The sequence below is a fragment of the Nerophis ophidion genome, linkage group LG12 (genome assembly GCF_033978795.1).
Source record: "Nerophis ophidion isolate RoL-2023_Sa linkage group LG12, RoL_Noph_v1.0, whole genome shotgun sequence".
NCBI classification, from domain to species: domain Eukaryota; kingdom Metazoa; phylum Chordata; class Actinopteri; order Syngnathiformes; family Syngnathidae; genus Nerophis; species Nerophis ophidion.
This window is the reverse complement of record NC_084622.1, coordinates 39,571,164-39,589,163: the sequence shown is the minus strand read 5'-3', so window position 1 is coordinate 39,589,163 and position 18,000 is coordinate 39,571,164.

Genomic DNA, 18,000 nt, shown 5'->3' with positions numbered 1-18,000 from the left:
ATGGCTCAAATGCAGCGGATAATTTCAGCACACCTAGTGTGTGTGTGAGACTATTGTTGGGACTTTAAATTTATAGTAGGGTATCATCTGTATTGTTTTTCAGACTTTTAGAACATGTTGTTTTGCAATAAGAACTAACCAAATGTGAAACATTTTACTACATGTGAAAAATATAGACCATTGTCAAACAAATGTGTTCTGTTAAAGCACTAAAGGTAACATTAGCTATCAATCATCAATCAATCAATGTTTATTTATATAGCCTTAAATCACAAATGTCTCAAAGGACTGTACAAACCATTACAACTACGACATCCTCGGAAGAACCCACAAAAGGGCAAGGAAAACTCACACCCAGTGGGCAGGGAGAATTCACATCCAGTGGGACGCCAGTGACAATGCTGACTATGAGAAACCTTGGAGAGGACCTCAAATGTGGGCAAACCCCACCCCCCCAAGGGGACCGAAAGCAATGGATGTCGAGCGGGTCTAACATGATACTGTGAAAGTTCAATCCACAGTGGCTCCAACACAGCCGCGAGAGTTCAGTTCAAAGCGGATCCAAGACAGCAGCGAGAGTCCCGTCCACAGGAAACCATCCCAAGCGGAGGCGGATCAGCAGCGTAGAGATGTCCCCAACCGATACACCGGCGAGCGGTCCATCCTGGGTCCCGACGAGCGGTCCATCCTGGGTCTTGACTCTGGACAGCCAGTACTTCATCCATGGTCATCGGACCGGACCCCCTCCACAAGGGAGGGCGGGAAATAGGAGAAAAAAGAAAAGAAGCGGCAGATCAACTGGTCTAAAAAGGAGGTCTATTTAAAGGCTAGAGCATACAAATGAGTTTTAAGGTGAGACTTAAATGCTTCTACTGAGGTAGCATCTCGACCTGTTACCGGTAGGGCATTCCAGTTGAGTTCTTGCTATATGTTTTGCTTTGAAAAATGTTACTGTGAGGAAGTTGCAAACAGCACCTTCAACGCATCGCAACATACAAGCTCTGGAATTGTGTCTAATAGCACGTCACAGTCTTCATATGAAAGGTCTTGAGCATTAAAATGCTTAATGAAATGGATCATAGCAGAATTCTCATGTTGGCGGGTGTGCAACAGAAGACAACTCAAATATTTGGCTCAACACACCCATGTTTTTAGTTGTGTTATGCACTGTGTAGTTACATGTATATGGCTGTGGAGAGACGGAGCCGACAGCGGGATAGGACAGACGGCGGCCAGGAGGCGGGGGCATGCGGCGGAGAGGAGAGGCGGCGCCCACTCGGAGCGACGCGGCAGCCAGCCGAGTCAGGTGCGTAAGCGACACACCTGCTCTCAATCTTTACATCTTCTGCTGCAGTATAAAAGGGGAGAAGGAGGAACTTGCTAGAAATTGGCGCGACCGACTGGCAAGACGACATGTTTATTGAAAGAATAAACCAGAGTCAAACTTGTTACGATGCGTCCTGTATCGAGTGTCACTGCAACCCACACGAGGACGGCTGGAGACCCGTCACAATGGCATATAGTTTTTCTGTGTTTCACTGTTTGAAACATGTGTCCACTGTTGTTTTACCTCTGTGACCTGGCATAATCTCAGCATCAAGGGTTGGAATTGGGGGATTAAATCACCAAAAATTGATTCCAGAGCGCGGCCGCCGCTGCTGCTCAAAGCTCCCCTCACCTTCCAGGGGGTGAACAAGGGGATTGGACAGATGCAGAGGACACATTTCAGCACACCTAGTGTGTATGTGAGACAATCATTGGTACTTTAACTTTTTAACTTTTCTTGACCAATCAGTAGTCTCAGTTGCTATGGCTCGAATCTGCCTCAAATTTAATTTCCGTCTTTGCTTCTAGGTATTGCTCTCTGGTCCTCTAACCCAATTAATGCAATGCTTATTGCATGTAGAAAGGCCTCTTCCTGTTAGCTGGCACATGCCTCTTCTTCAGAAGGGAATGCAAGAGCACAGATAAAATTTCATTAGCTGCATAATTATTTCCTTTGAAATGGATCATAACAGAGTTATCATCTTGGCAGGTGTGCAACAGAGGACAACTCAAATATTTGTCTCAAGACACCCATGTTTTTATTTAAGTTATGCACTGTGTAACATTTATATAGCATATAGTGTTTCTGTTTGAAACATGTGTCCACTGTTTTTTTTTTTACCACTGTGACCTGGCATAATGTGCAAGCTATTTCATGCATGCATGCTGTTTTTAAGCCCATCCAGTATGAAATACGTGGTATGACTAATGGCTATTTGCCACTTGCATGGACGACAGCAAATGTGCTGTAAAGAGTGCAAACATCCTCTTTCCAAATGGCTTACGAAGTGGAGGGATTTGGAACAAAGTCTCTGGCAACAGCTCTGAATTCTCACTCACTCAAGCCTGAGAAATAACACGGTGCAGCGTGATTACGCCTCTCGCATTGTCACAAAGTGCCATAAAAACAAGAAGCAGAGGACACATGGAGCTTCAGGCAAAAATATGCACGCTGCGATATTGTTTCCTTCACTGATCAAAGATGTTTAGTTCGGGTCGGGTATATTATTGTTTACAATGCTAAACATGTCTTGGAGTGGGCTTGTGACACTATCCAAATTTTAGTCAGCTCCTTTGGTGACAAACCCATTTAGGATCACGGAAAGAAATGTAAATGTGCATTTCAAAAGACAAGAGAGTGAGTGGATCTTCATACAAAGTCATACAAAATTTCAATTTTTTTTTTTAGGGTCCACAATGTACTATGAACTGCTCACAGGACTATGAACAAAACAAAACATTATCAGAAGATGTTTTTACATTGTAGATTGTCACTGAACACATCAAAACAATGAATGAATACGTGGAGTGATGTACTGTGGAATAACTGAAAACATGTTTCATATTCTAGTTTCTTCAAAATAGCCACCCTTTGCTCTGATTACTGCTTTGCACACTCTTGGCAAATTTCTCGATGAGCTTCAAGCACACCTGTGAAGTGAAAACTCATGACCGTCTTGGGACAAAATGCATTCTACTCTTTTACCACCACATAGTGGAATTTTTACCAACAGACTTTAAAATTCAAAGCTGCCCACTAAATTTCAAAACTGCCATAAAATCATGGCTCAGCTCAACCTCTACCTGATCTGAACCAAAATTGATCCCCAGCAAATTTTCGAAGCATCAAACAGGTTCATATGTGATTATATTGTATATGTATTTTCTCATTCTGTTTTGCACAGTCTTGGAGTCAACATGTGCATAGTCACGTACATAGTGTATATATATTGACTCCATTAATTCCTGTTTTTGCGCACACTGGTTTGTTTTTAGTTTCTCATTAGTTTCACCTGCCTCATTTGTTTGAACTCACGCACTTGTTGTTAATCATGTCACTATTTGAGCCTGTAGTTGCCAGGTAGTCGACCTGGCGACATTACTCTAATGACAACATTAATCTCTTGCAATGCACATGTTGGATCTCTTCTGTTCATTCGGTCCATGCCATAGTTTTCGTCACCTTAAGTGTTTTTGTTTCATGTTCATAGTTCTGCCTTTGTATTAGTTTTGTTCCCTGAATTAAGTTTTGTGCCTCCACTGTGAAATCCTTTTGTTTGTAGCTTTTGAGTTAAAATTAAAATCATGTTTTTATCTTTAAGCTGTCAGGCTTGGACTTGGTCTTGGGTTGTTTTCCCAAGGTGCGAAGCGAATGGAGTGGAAAAGGCGTGAAGGTAGGTACATATTTAATTTATTTACTCATAAACTAAAAACAGGAACAAACAAAAAGCGCTCACAATTTAGGTACAAAACTTGGGCTATGAAACAAAAGACTTGCACAAAGGCTATAAAATATAAACATAAAACAAAACACTTGTGCTACGGCATGAGTGACAAAAACTTATGTGGACAAAATGAACAGCATAGCAAGGCATGAAGCAGATGATCGAGGTCATGAAGGAGGTGATGTTGCCAGACTGACTACCTGGTAACTGTGGCTTAAATAATGAACATGATAAGTAAAAACAGGTGTGGGACAAGACAAGTGAACTGATTGGTCGTCATGGTAACAAAACAGGGAGTGAAAAAAAAGGAACTTAGAGTCCGCAGGTCAAAAGCACCTGGTATTCCTAGGCAGTCTCCCATCCAAGTACTAACCAGACCAGACACTGCTAAGCTTTGAGAACAGATGAGATTGGGGATGCTCATGGTAGTATGGCCATTCAAAACTCATGATCAGACATGACAGGTGAAAACTAAATCAGTTGGCATGGTAACAAGACAAACAAGGAAATGCAAAACAGAACTACATGTCCAAAAACTAAACATAGCATGACCAAAACAAAACATGAACCATAGGCGTGACACAAGCCATGTCTGGTCTAGTCTGTTTGCATTCCAGGAAAAGAACCCTCGACGCAAACTGCGAAAGCCACGCAAGTTGCACCAAAATCCACGTTCTTACAATTTATAACATTTTTTACGTATGTTTTTAATGTACATGTTGCCGTTTACATATCTTTTATAATTGAATGTATCAAATGTGATGAATATTTAATGGACCACAAGGGAAACAAGCCTTTTGGCTTTTTGTGCCATCCATTTGCCTTTTTAAAGCATTACATGGATTCAATTCTTTAAGATGCCAATAAACTTCTCAATCAATCAATCAATCAAAAACCATTTCAGGTGACTACCTCTTGAAGCTCATCGAGAGAATGCCAAGAGTGTGCGAAAAAGTAATCAGAGCAAAGAGTGTCTATTTTGAAGAAACTAGAATACAAAACACGTTTTCAGTTATTTCACCTTTCACATGTGTTCATTCATAGTTTTGATGCCTTCAGTGACGATCTAAAATGTAAACAGTCATGGAAGTAAAGAAAACCCATTGAATGAGAAGGTGTGTCCAAATTATATATATATATATTTTTATATATTTCTTCAATCGATTCATACATTTTCTACCGCTCATTCCCTTTGGGACCGCGGGGGGTGCTGATGCCTATCCCAGCTACAATCGAGCGGAAGGCGGTGTACACCCTGGACAAGTCGCCACCTCATCACAGGGCCAACACAGATAGACAGACAACATTCACACTCACATTCACACAGTAGGGCCGAATTTAGTGTTGCCAATCAACCTATCCCCAGGTGCATGTCTTTGGAGGTGGGAGGAAGCCGGAGTACCCGGAGGGAACCCACGCAGTCACAGGGAGGACATGCAAACTCCACACAGAAAGATCCCGAGGCCGGGATTGAACCCAGGACTACTGAGGACATTCGTATTGTGAGGCAGATGCACTAACCCCTCCTCCACCATGCTGCTCATTTATCTTCAAGTTATCACCAATATTTTTTACCATCCAAAAATAAACTTCCCAATTCACCTGTCACACCTCCACATTCTGCGAGTAAAGGCCTACTGAAACCCACTACAACCGACCACGCAGTCTGATAGTTTATACATCAATGATGAAATATTAACATTGCAACACATGCCAATACGGCCTTTTTAGTTTACTAAATTACAATTTTAAATTTCCCGCGGAGTTTCTTGTTGAAAACGTCGCGGAATGATGAAGCGTGCGCGTGACATCCCGGGTTGCAGGGGACATAGTAGCGCAGCACCATTTGCGGCTAAAAGTCGTCTCTTTTCATCGCATAATTACACAGTATGTTGGACATCTGTGTTGCTGAATATTTTGCTATTTGTTCAATTAATAATGGAGAAGTCAAAGTAGAAAGATGGAGGTGGTTAGCTTTAGCCTTTAGCCACACAAACACACGGTGTTTCCTTGTTTAAAATTCCCGGAGGTGAAGCTTTACTATGGATCAGAGCGGTCAAGCGAACATGGGTCCCGACCACTTGTCAACCGGCAGGTTACGGTGAGAAAATTGTGGTAAAAAGTCGCCTCTTACCGGAGATCAGCTGAGCTTGCGCCGTCCATGCAGCTGCCGTCGACTTCCCTCAGACACTGGCGTCAAGACACCCGAGGACACACACCTCCGACTACGAGTGCTATTTAATCTCAGTAAAACACAAGCAAATACAATAGGCAGATAAGGGAGTTCCCAGAATTATCCTAGTAAATGTGTCTAAAAACATCTGAATCTGTCCCAATGCAATCGCCTTTTTTTTTTAACTTTATTTATTTATATATATATTTTTTTTTATAGTCCTTCGCTATCAATATCATCATCCACAAATCTTTCATCCTCGCTCAAATTAATGGAGAAATTGTCGTTTTCTCGGTCCGAATAGCTCTTGGTGCTGGAGGCTCCCATTGTAATCAATGTGAGGACGTGATGAGCCCTCACCTATGTGACGTCATCGACTGCGACTTCCGGTACAGGTAAGGCTTTTTTTTAGCGACCAAAAGTCGCGAACTTTATCGTGGATGTTCTCTACTAAATCCTTTCAGCAAAAATCTGGCAATATCGCAAAATGATCAAGTATGACACACAGAATGGACCTGCTATCCCCGTTTAAATAAGAAAATCTAATTTCAGTAGGCCTTTAATTCAGAGCTGCATAAAAAAAGGCAGTTTTTAGCATGTCACTACATGTTGCACATCTGTGTTATTCGGTACCTCCCAAGATTAGATGAAAATAGCACTTCCTAATCCTACCTTTTTTTTTGTTTTGTTTTCTCATAGCCACCTGCATTCCTCCCTTTCTGCCCAACACCACATACGACGTCAGCAAATATTGTAAGATATGCACTGTAATAGTAACCGTACAAGCAGGTACCGTGGTGTAAAAAGGTAGTGGTCATTTCACATAATTTACGGTAGATCAGGCCGACAGGAATCAGTTGAGAAAAGCTCCCTAGGAACACTATGTCAAACTGAGGAGCATTGAGAGAGAAAAAGTGGTTGAGATGTCAGAGCATATCAAAGTACAGTATATAGCACACAATTGTATGTTATTAATTATTTGAATGACTGGCGAACATGTGGAAAAGTGTGAGATTTTTAGGGTAACTATTGGAAATGTGTTTCTGTCACTAAGTCGATATCAGTTAAAGAGGAAGGAAGGTTGCTTGGCTGCTTGTTGTTCATGCCTAATTAAATTAGTAAACAAACTAGTGTGTTTGCTTTTAACTGCAAATTGTCTCTCCGGCATTGACATTCGAGCATAAATCTCTAATGAAAGAAAGTAGTGCTTGAAAGGTAACTCACAATTATTATACTTCAAATGTTTATAGAACATAATGATACAATGCCTTTTTACTGTCACTATACACAGGTAGAATGAGATTAAAAGCAACTCCAGTATCAGTGAATCAATCCACAAGATATTCAAAACGTAGGAAGAAAAGAAAAAGAAAAATAGTGCAAATGGAGGTAAGGTGCCCAGTCCGGTCCTGAGAACGATTTATGGTCAATGTGTTGTTTACAGCAGTGGTCCCCATTGGTACCGGGCTGCAGAAGATTTTTTTATTCATTTTTATTCAAAAAAAAAAAAAACAATTTAATTTTTATTAAATCAACATAACAAACACAATATACACTTACAATTAGTGCACCAACCACAAAAACCTCCCTTTTTCATGACAAAAACGGGGAAAAACATAAAAAAAGTCCACCCCCCCGGGCTGGAGGAAAAATGATTAGGCGTTGACCGGTCCGCGGATACAAAAAGGTTGGGGAGCTCTGGTTTACAGGAAATAAATATTATACTATATACATATGAAGAGTTCATATGCAAAAGCAGATAAATCCATTTTGACCGATTCTGTATATTAACGATTTTCTGCCTGCTGGTGTTGCCGCTACATGTACAAGCATACAATGGTTTATTTAATATCAACATAAGCAAGTCATGAAAGCCTAAACTTTTAAGAAATGCTGATGTAATGAATGGCTTTCAAGTAAGAGTGTTTGATGTGGTTTTACGTCAAAAGCAGATATATCCAAATTATGATATGTCGCAAAAACAGATATCTCCAAAATCGTTTTCTTTGCGGTCGTTATTTCGCATAATATTCAAGATAAAGATAGAGAGAAAAACAGAACATTAAATTTATCGAAAGCCACATTTCAAGGTAACAACTGTTCACATTTATTTACTTCATTATTTAACAGTTTCGATCCCTTGGTGCGTATAAATCTAGCTGTCCCTGCGAACATTGTTTTTTCGTACTTGCTAACCGGACATGCTTTTTTGGAACTGTGACCTCACATATTTACCTTGTGCTTTTCAGCACAAAATGAAAAAACAAAAAAACAGTGTTGCAATGAAGACAATGTTTTATTAATAAAACAACTACAAATGCTCAACCTGGTTTGCCTATCAAAAACACTCCTGTGCAGATAACAGCTCACTCATCATCGCTATCGCCATTAGCTCCATGCTCGACAACATCGTTTAACGCAGCGGTGTAAAACTCAAGGACACGCGTGCTAGCGCCAACATCAAATAACTTCAACACGTCAGTTTTTTTCGCTGTCTTAACAGTGTTGACAGGAGAAGCTTCCAAATGATTCATGCGTGGATAACAACACTGAGTGAGTCCGTGCGCGCCGCCATTTTGTTTGTCACGTGATCCCGTACTGCAGCGCTGGTTGGGCAAACGGATATATCGGCTTTTGTGGTAGATGATCCATGGCGCTTATCGGCTCTTGCAATAAATCGCTGATCTAAATGACGTTAAAAGCGGCATTTGTCCGCATTTGCAAACAAATTGATTTTGGTATACCACAATAGAAGTGGCGGACTATATATTACCGAGGCTGGGCTAAACTTTATCAAAATGGCGTTTATCAGTTTTTGCGTATGAACTCTTCATATATACAGAAGCATTCAGATTGTGGGTGGAAAGAAAAAATAGCACATCTTTTGAACTCCATTTCTTCATGTATGTTAAACAGAAGGAAACTTGTTAAGTGATGTGCAATACCACAGATTATCTAGGTTGGTATCGGTGATACCGATCAGATACCGACACATTTTGAAAATATACATAATGTTTAAAAAGTAGTCTATTTTGAATGTTGCTGCTCTTGGGGAATTTTCTTTAAGCGGTATGGAATAACAGGGAATTTTTTGTTATTTTTTGCAAATATTATCTCATTTGGAATTTGATGCCTGCACCATGTTTAAAAACAGCTGGCACAAGTGGCAAAAAAGATTGAGAAAGTTGAAGAGCGCTCATCAAACATTTATTTGGAACATCCCACCGGTGAAAAGGCTAATTGGGAACAGGTGGGTGCCATGATTGGGTATAAAAGCAGCTTCCATAAAATGCTCAGTCATTCACAAACAAGGATGGGGTGAAGGTCACCACTTTGTCAACAAATGTGTGAGCAAATTGTCCAACAGTTTAAGAACATTTCTCAACCAGCTATTGCAAGGAACTTGGGGATTTCCCCATCTACGGTCAATAATATCATCAAAAGGTTCAGAGAATCCACCCATCCATCCATTCATTTACTACCGCTTTTTCCCTTTTGGGGTCGCTGGGGCCTATCTCAGCTACAATCGGGCGGAAGGCGGGGTTCACCCTGGACAAGTCACCGTCTCATCGTATTACGGATCTTCGATCCCTCAGGCATCAAAAATAGACATCACTGTGTAAAGGATATCACCACAAGGGCTCAGGAACACTTCAGAAAACCACTTTCAATAACTACTTTTGTTCGCTACATCTGTAAGTGCGAGTTAAAACTCTACTATGCAAAGCCAGAGCCATTTATCAACAACACCCAGAAACGCCACCGGCTTAACTGGGCCCGAGCTCATCTAAAATGGACTGATGCAAATTGCACAATCTGAAATATAAAATACAATAAACCCTGGACTGTTGAACAACTTAAGCTGTACATCAAGCAAGAATGGGAGAGAATTCCACCTGAAAAGCTTCAAAATTTGGTCTCCTCAGTTCCCAAACATTTACTGAGTGTTGTTAAAAGGAAAGGCCATGTGGGGGAGAATAGCTCGGTTGGTAGAGTGGCCGTGCCAGCAATTTGAGGGTTTTAGGTTCGATCCCCGCTTCCGCCATCCTTGTCACTGCCGTTGTGTCCTTGGGCAAGACACTTAACCCACCAGCTCCCAGTGCCAACCACACTGGTTTAAATGTAGCTTAAACATTGTTTCACTATGTAAAAAGCACTTTGAGTCACTAGAGAAAAGCGCTATATAAATATAATTCACTTCACATGTAACGCAGTGGGAAAAATGTCCCTCTGACAATTTTTTTGCAATGTGTTGCTGCCATTAAATTCTAAGTTAATGATTATTTGCAAAATTAAATCAGGTTTCTCAGTTCGAACATTAAATATCTTGTCTTTGCAGTCCAATCAATTGACTATAAATTGAGAAGGATTTGCTAATCATTGTATTCTGTTTTTATTTACAAATTACACAATGTGCCAAATTCACTGGTTTAGAGTTGTGTATATTGTTAACATGTAGCAAATAACATTACAAAAACGGTGCTCAATCCTGTGTCTGTGGCTTTATCTTGATATCATTCTTGCCATGTACTTGGTAGCGATATTTTCAGTCATTGAGAAATCATTTTAATTCCAGCTGTGTACGACATGCAGCAGTTGCATTCACCACTAATGATGCTGGATTACTCGGTCGACAGGCGGCTTAGTTGGATTGCTCTGAATAAGGTGATCATCTCGTACAAGCAGGTGCATCTTCAAGTCCACAGTTTGCTAATAGAGCTTAGAGGATCATCAGTGAGGAACAGTATGCATTGCATCCACTAAAGTCTTGCCATGCCATGCATAAATCAGTAGAGTACAGTAGAAAGGTCAAACAAAACTTAATGGAGGAGATATTTGGGTTGAATGAAAATATTAAATGTTGGCCCCCTTTTGTTTGGCAGAATGGGTCATTTTCCTCCTGTGTTGACAATAGTTTCCCAAAGTGTGTTTCACAATTTCGGTTTCATCACTGCTGCTCCCTTGAAGGATGGACACTAGAACAGTGGTTCTTAACCTGGGTTCAATCGAACCCTAGGGCATACTTGACAACCCCCCCGGATTTTCCCGGAGACTCCCGAAATTCAGTGCCTCTCCGGAAAACCTCCCAGGAAAAATTTTCTCCCGAAAATCTCCCGAAGTTCAGACGGAGCTGGAGGCCACGCCCACTCCAGCTCCATGAGAACCTGACTCAATGTTGTGACCCTCTTAAACAGGACAATACTGCCATCTACTGTACATAGAATAGAATGTACCCCAAAAGGGAATAAGCGGTAGAAAATGGATGGATATATTCTACATTTAAGTGCAGTCAAGGAACATGCATTAGGGAGTCTGTTTTGAATCCCACAGTAAAGAGACGTAACTTCATCACGTCGCCTGGTTATTGACTCCAACCCAATATATTACACCGTCGACGAGCAAAATTAAGAAATACGCTTGCAAGTTCCAGATCGATTGGAAACAAGAATTTCAGTTTATCCAGGAGAGTTCCAAGGGAAAGGGGTATGTTGCCTGTAAATTTTGTAGAACAGACTTCTCCATTGAATACGGTGAACCGATTTCAGCCATGAACGGTCAGTCAGCGAAGCACTAAGCGTCCGCAGCGCAGCATCGTTCACAACCCAGTATTATGGCCACCCTCGCAAAATGGAGACACGATGGTGTATCTTATGCTGAGACAAAGATGGCTATGCCGATAGCTGCAAGTAACATCCCATTTTCATTTGCGGCTGTCTACAACAAATCCGTGAAGGATGTTCCTGAATTCGGAGATCGCTCGCCAATACGCAAATGGCAGAACAAAGGTTACTCAAATAGTGAAAGGTAAGTGTTGTTGTTTTTTTTAGTACCCAGTAAGCACAGTACAGTTTGTAGAACAACTGTGTCCTTGGGCAAGACACTTCACCCTTGCTCCTGATGGGTCGTGGTGAGCGCCTTGAATGGCAGCTCCCGCCATCAGTGTGTGAATGTGTGTGTGAATGGGTGAATGTGGAAATACTGTCAAAGCGCTTTGGGCTCCTTAAAAAGGGGTAGAAAAGCGCTATACAAGTACATCCCATTTTTACAATTGATTACCATTTATTTGATAGGTGCCGTCGCAAATTAAACTATTTATTTTATTTATATATATAATAAAATAAATATATATAGCTAGAATTCACTTAAAGTCAAGTATTTCATACATATATATAGATGTATATATATTTAAATATATATACATCTATATATATATATGAAATACTCGAATCATACGCCACCCCTCTTAACCACGCCTCCGCCCCACCCCCGACCGCGCCCCCCCACCTCCCGAAATCGGAGGTCTCAAGGTTGGCAACTATGCCCTCGGGCAGTGGTTCTCAAATGGGGGTACTTGAAGGTATGCCAAGGGGTACGTGAGAATTTTTTTAAAATATTGTAAAAACAGCAACAATTCAAAAATCCTTTATAAATATATTTATTGAATAATTCTTCAACAAAATATGAATGTATGTTCATAAACCGAAAAGAAATGCAACAATGCAATATTCAGTGTTGACAGCTAGATTTTTTTGTGGACATGTTCCATAAATATTGATGTTAAAGATTTATTTTTTTGTGAAGAAATATTTAGAATTAAGTTCATGTATCCAGATGGATCTCTATTACAATCCCCAAAGACGGCTCTTTAAGTTGATTATTACTTCTATGTGTAGAAATATTTATTTATAATTGAATCACTTGTTTATTTTTCAACAAGTTTTTAGTTATTTTTATATCATTATTTCCAAATAGTTCAAGAAAGACCACTACCAATGAGCAATATTTTTGCACTGTTATACAATTTAATTAATCAGAAACTGATGCTATAGTGCTGTATTTTACTTCTTTATCTCTTTTTTTCAACCAAAAATGCTTTGCTCTGATTAGGGGGCACTTGAATTAAAACATTTTTCACAGGGGGTACATCACTGAAAAAAGGTTGAGAACCACTGCCCTAGGGGTTCGGTGAGTCGGCCTCAGGGGTTCGGCAGAGCCTCCGCCGCAGCGATCAAGACACACCAGACTCATGAATTGATTAACGTGGACCCCGACTTAATTAAACAAGTTGAAAAACTTATTCGGTGTTATCATTTAATGGTCAATTTTACGGAATATGTAGTGTACTGTGCAATCTACTAATAAAAGCCTCATTCAATCAATCGTGTAAATAAAAACTTCTCCCTATCGGCATATCTGTACTGCAAAGTTTAAATTTGAATGACAATAAAAAGGAAGTCTAAGTATTGTGGATTCCCCAAACAATGTTCCCTCTAATTTTCCATCTGATTTGCAAGTGTGTAATTTGTTGTGACTTCATGCACTGTGTTAGTTTTGTTCTTTGAACAAGGTGATGTTCATGCACGGTTCATTTTGTGCAGTAGTAAAAAAAACATAACTTTGTCTTGAATTTAAAAAAACAACAATTGTATTTTTCACTAAAGAAGGGTTCGGTGAACGTGCATATGAAACTGGTGGGGTTCGGTACCTCCAACAAGGTTAAGGACCACTGCACTAGAATAAGACTGCAGAAGTGTCTTTTTTCATTGTGTACGTGCAGTGATTTAAAGTGCCTGCACCTGAAATCCAAGAGTCTGTAGCTTAAAGGGGAACCTTATCACAATTTCAAAAGGGTTAAAAACAATAAAAAATCAATGTGCGGACCAAACGATCAGGACTTTCGCATCTTGTGACACTGGAGCAACTTAAACCCGTCGATTGGCAAGTGTTTTTTTCGCACTAAATGTGGGTGGAAGGAAACGTAATATAGTTGCAAATGCATCCGCAGGTTATCCATACATCTCTGTGCCATGTCTGCTTTAGCACCGCCGGTAAATAGCATGTTAGCATCGATTAGCGTAGCATGTTAGCATCGATTAGCTGGCAGTCACGCCGCAACGAAATATGTCTGATTAGCACATAAGTCAACATCAACAAAACTCCCCTTTGTGATTTCGTTGACTTTGTCGTTGCAAATGCATCTGCAGGTTATCCATACATCTCTGTGCCATGTCTGTCATCGCCGGTAAAATGTGGAGACACTTTGGCACATTCAGACACTTTCGCATCTTCGGGCCAGGTGTGCAACTTGAATCCCTCCCTGTTAGTGTTGTTACACCCTCCGACAACACACCGACGAGGCATGATGTCTCCGAGGTTAAAAAAAATAGTCGAAAAAACGGAAAATAACAGAGATGAAACCCGGTGTTTGTAATATGTTGAAAATGAAAATGGCGGCTGTATTACCTCAGAGACGTCACGTTCTGACGTCATCACCACATGAGCGATAAACAGAAAGGCGTTTAATTCGCCAAAATTCACCCATTTAGAGGTCGGAAATCGGTTAAAAAAATATATGGTCTTTTTTCTGCACCATCAAGGTATATATTGACGCCTACATAGGTCTGGTGATAATGTTCCCCTTAAATGTATCGCAGCCCTCTTATGTCCTTGCATCAGCTTTTTTTCCCCCTATCGCCTCCTGTATTTGTGAAAAAGCTTCTTCCTGGCACCATCAAAAGATGGGAAAACATTTTGAATCCTGCCTGTCAAAATTCAAATGGATCCTTGCGGAGAAGTGTCATTCATTACTTCTCAATCAATAGTTGGCTCGTCTGTCCTTCTATTGATTATCAACCATAAGGGAGGCAAAGAAGGGCAACAGCGTGGCTCTTTGTCTCCATGCTGCAAGACGACTGTTGGGAAAGTAACTCCTGACAATTAAAATCTCAATACATCTGATAGAGTTTACTTGATTTGAAACTCAGCTGTTATGTAAAACGATTCACTAAAAGTGAAGAAATGGTCCATTTGATCAGATGCTAGACATTCTCTTGTCATTTTTGGTGACTCTTTAAAGAAGTGATTTATCCACTTCATACAATACAAGTGTATTATGTTCTTCTAGCAGAGTTAGTGGGGGCAGGCGGACTGTGCGATGCCAGGTGTGACGCATCTGAACCTGGGGAACAAGCTTTATCAGTATCATGCAGTTTAATGAACCAAAACTTCGAAAAGCTGTGCACTACAAAACGAGCTCATTGTAGTCATTAAAGGGGAACATTATCACAATTTCAGAAGGGTTAAAACCAATAAAAATCAGTTCCCAGTGGCTTATTTTATTTTTCGAAGTTTTAAAAAAAAAATTACCCATCATGGAATATCCCAACAAAAAGGCTTTAAAGTGCCTGATTTTCGCTATCTTTAAATCCATCGTCCATTTTCCGGTGACGTCATTTACTGATGCCAACATGGCGGATAGCACAGCAAGATATAGCGACATTAGCTCGGATTCAGATTCGGATATCAGCGGTTTAAGCGATTCAACAGATTACGCATGTATTGAAACGGATGGTTGGCGTATGGAGGCAGATAGCGAAAACGAAATTGAAGAAGAAACTGAAGTTATTGAGCGAATAGCTATTGAAACTATTCGGCGATCGCCTTCTAACCAACGATTGATTGTCGCAGGGTGTCCATACATCTCTGTGCCATGTCTGTCGTAGCATCGCCAGTAAAATGTGCAGGAGCAACTTAAATCCGTTGATTGGTAAGTGTTTGTTTGGCATTAAATGTGGGTGTAGGGAAAGGCTGGATGCAAATATAGCTACAAATGTACATACAGCTAGCCTAAATAGCATATTAGCATCGATTAGCTCGCAGTCATGCCGCAACCAAATATGTCTGATTAGCACATAAGTTAATAACATCAACAAAACTCACCTTTGTGCTTTTGTTGACTTTATCATTGGAAATGCATCTTCTTTGAGTGTCGCAGTATATCCATACATCTCTGTGCCATGTCTGTCGTAGCATCGCCAGTAAAATGTGCAGGAGCAACTTAAATCCGTTGATTGGTAAGTGTTTGTTTGGCATTAAATGTGGGTGTAGGGAAAGGCTGGATGCAAATATAGCTACAAATGTACATACAGCTAGCCTAAATAGCATATTAGCATCGATTAGCTCGCAGTCATGCCGCAACCAAATATGTCTGATTAGCACATAAGTTAATAACATCAACAAAACTCACCTTTGTGCTTTTGTTGACTTTATCATTGGAAATGCATCTTCTTTGAGTGTCGCAGTATATCCATACATCTCTGTGCCATGTCTGTCGTAGAATCGCCGGTAAAATGTGCAGACCAAACGATTAGCATACCGTGCTAATCGATGCACGCTCCACGTAAATCAACTTGAATCCGTCCCTGATCGTGTTGTTACACCCTCCGACAACACACCGACGAGGCATGATGTCTCCAAGGTACGGAAAACAGTCGAAAAACGGAAAATAACAGAGCTGATTTGACTCGACGTTTGAAATGTGTTTGGGAAAATGGCGGATTGACTACTTAGGTCATCGCTCCGAGAGCGAACAATAGAAAGGCGTTTAAATCGCCAAAATTCACCCATTTAGAGTTCGGAAATCGGTTAAAAAAATATATGGTCTTTTTTCTGCAACATCAAGGTATATATTGACGCTTACATAGATCTGGTGATAATGTTCCCCTTAAATCCTGACTTCCTAATCTTGATGAAAAAAAAAAAATCTGCACAATGTTATTCAGTTAATGTTGCCGATCAATTTGAAGGTATTAACATTTACTGAGTTTGTTTAATTTTATTTTTTAGTAATAAACGGTTCCAGCTGGTAAACTTTTTTCGAATTTAAATAAGGATTTATTTTTAAATATTTTCTGTAACAAAAAAAATGTTCATAAAGTTATTCTTTGTTGTAAGTTGTGCTTTATTTCTTTCGTTTTTTGTTCTCTTTAATGTTAATAAGGATACAATGTTATGCAGAGGTATACTTATAACACATTTATGAACAAATTGTACTATTTGTAGTTTTGACAGAGAGTGTTTTCTATGGAGTATCTATGGAGTTGATATCAGTAGAAAAACTGCATTTAGTTCAGATAATAATGAGTCATATTTTGGAATAGTGGATCCATTATTTAAATTTGTTTTACCTATTAAATTACCCTAAAATATGAATTATTTTATCTTTGTGGAAAATATTGGACACAATGTGTTGTCAAGCTTGTGAGATGTGATGTAAGTGTTAGCCACCGTGACACTATTGTTCATTTTCTAAATGTTTTTATCTTATTTTTTATGAATGGCTGTGATGATAATATAAATGAGAGATTTCTAATCGCTGCTATACTGGAATTCTTATTAATACTGATACTGTTGTTGATATTCATTTTTGTTTGACTACTTTTGGATTGTTTTGTGTCATGTCTGTGTGTCTTCTCAAATGGCCTGTTGATTGCTTTTTCTGAAAGTTGCTGGGCCGGGTTTGGTTTTGGAATTGGATTTGTATTATTACGGTATTATTGTGTACTATTTTATTGGATTGATTAACAAATACCCCGCTTTGAAGCATTCATGGCTTTTCATTAGTTTTTGTCATTTTTATTATTGCTGGGTTGAATATGACGTCACGTCTGCTTGGCCTCGTCGTGGCATAATGCATTTGGACGGCAAACAGGCTTGAGCATAGCAATTAATCAAGTGGAAGACGCGTTACTAAGTGAAGAGTTTGAGCTGAAAATGCTGCTTTTGCTGTGCTCTTCCAAGCGTTCAAATTGAGAGATACGAAAGAGCTTTTATCGAGTCTCGAAATAAGTGGTTCATAAAGGGAATAAAGTCAGGGAAATTACGAAAACTCGTCGAGGCAAATGGCTCTCAAATATGTCACGTTCATCTTCCGAAGTACAGTCGGACCATGCTCGCGTCTGCGGTTTGTTCAAACATTTGATCTGTTTGAGAAACTTTCCGCCATCTGACTTGTCCTCTGTGGATCCGGGGGCACGCGACCTGGCGACCCTCCACCGTGTTCTCCCTCCGTCCTCCCTTCATGTTTGGACTTTTTTGTGTGAGGGTGTGTTAGTATTATTACCTTACAATGGCATTCTTTTTGTATTGTTTTAGTCCTCAGTAAACATCACCGTAGAGTTATTGAGTCTGTTTTAGCTGTTCGGAAAACTAGGTTCTGCAGCTAGTGGGTCCATGACAGTGATATCTGTTGCGTTTGATCATTTGTTTTACTGCCTT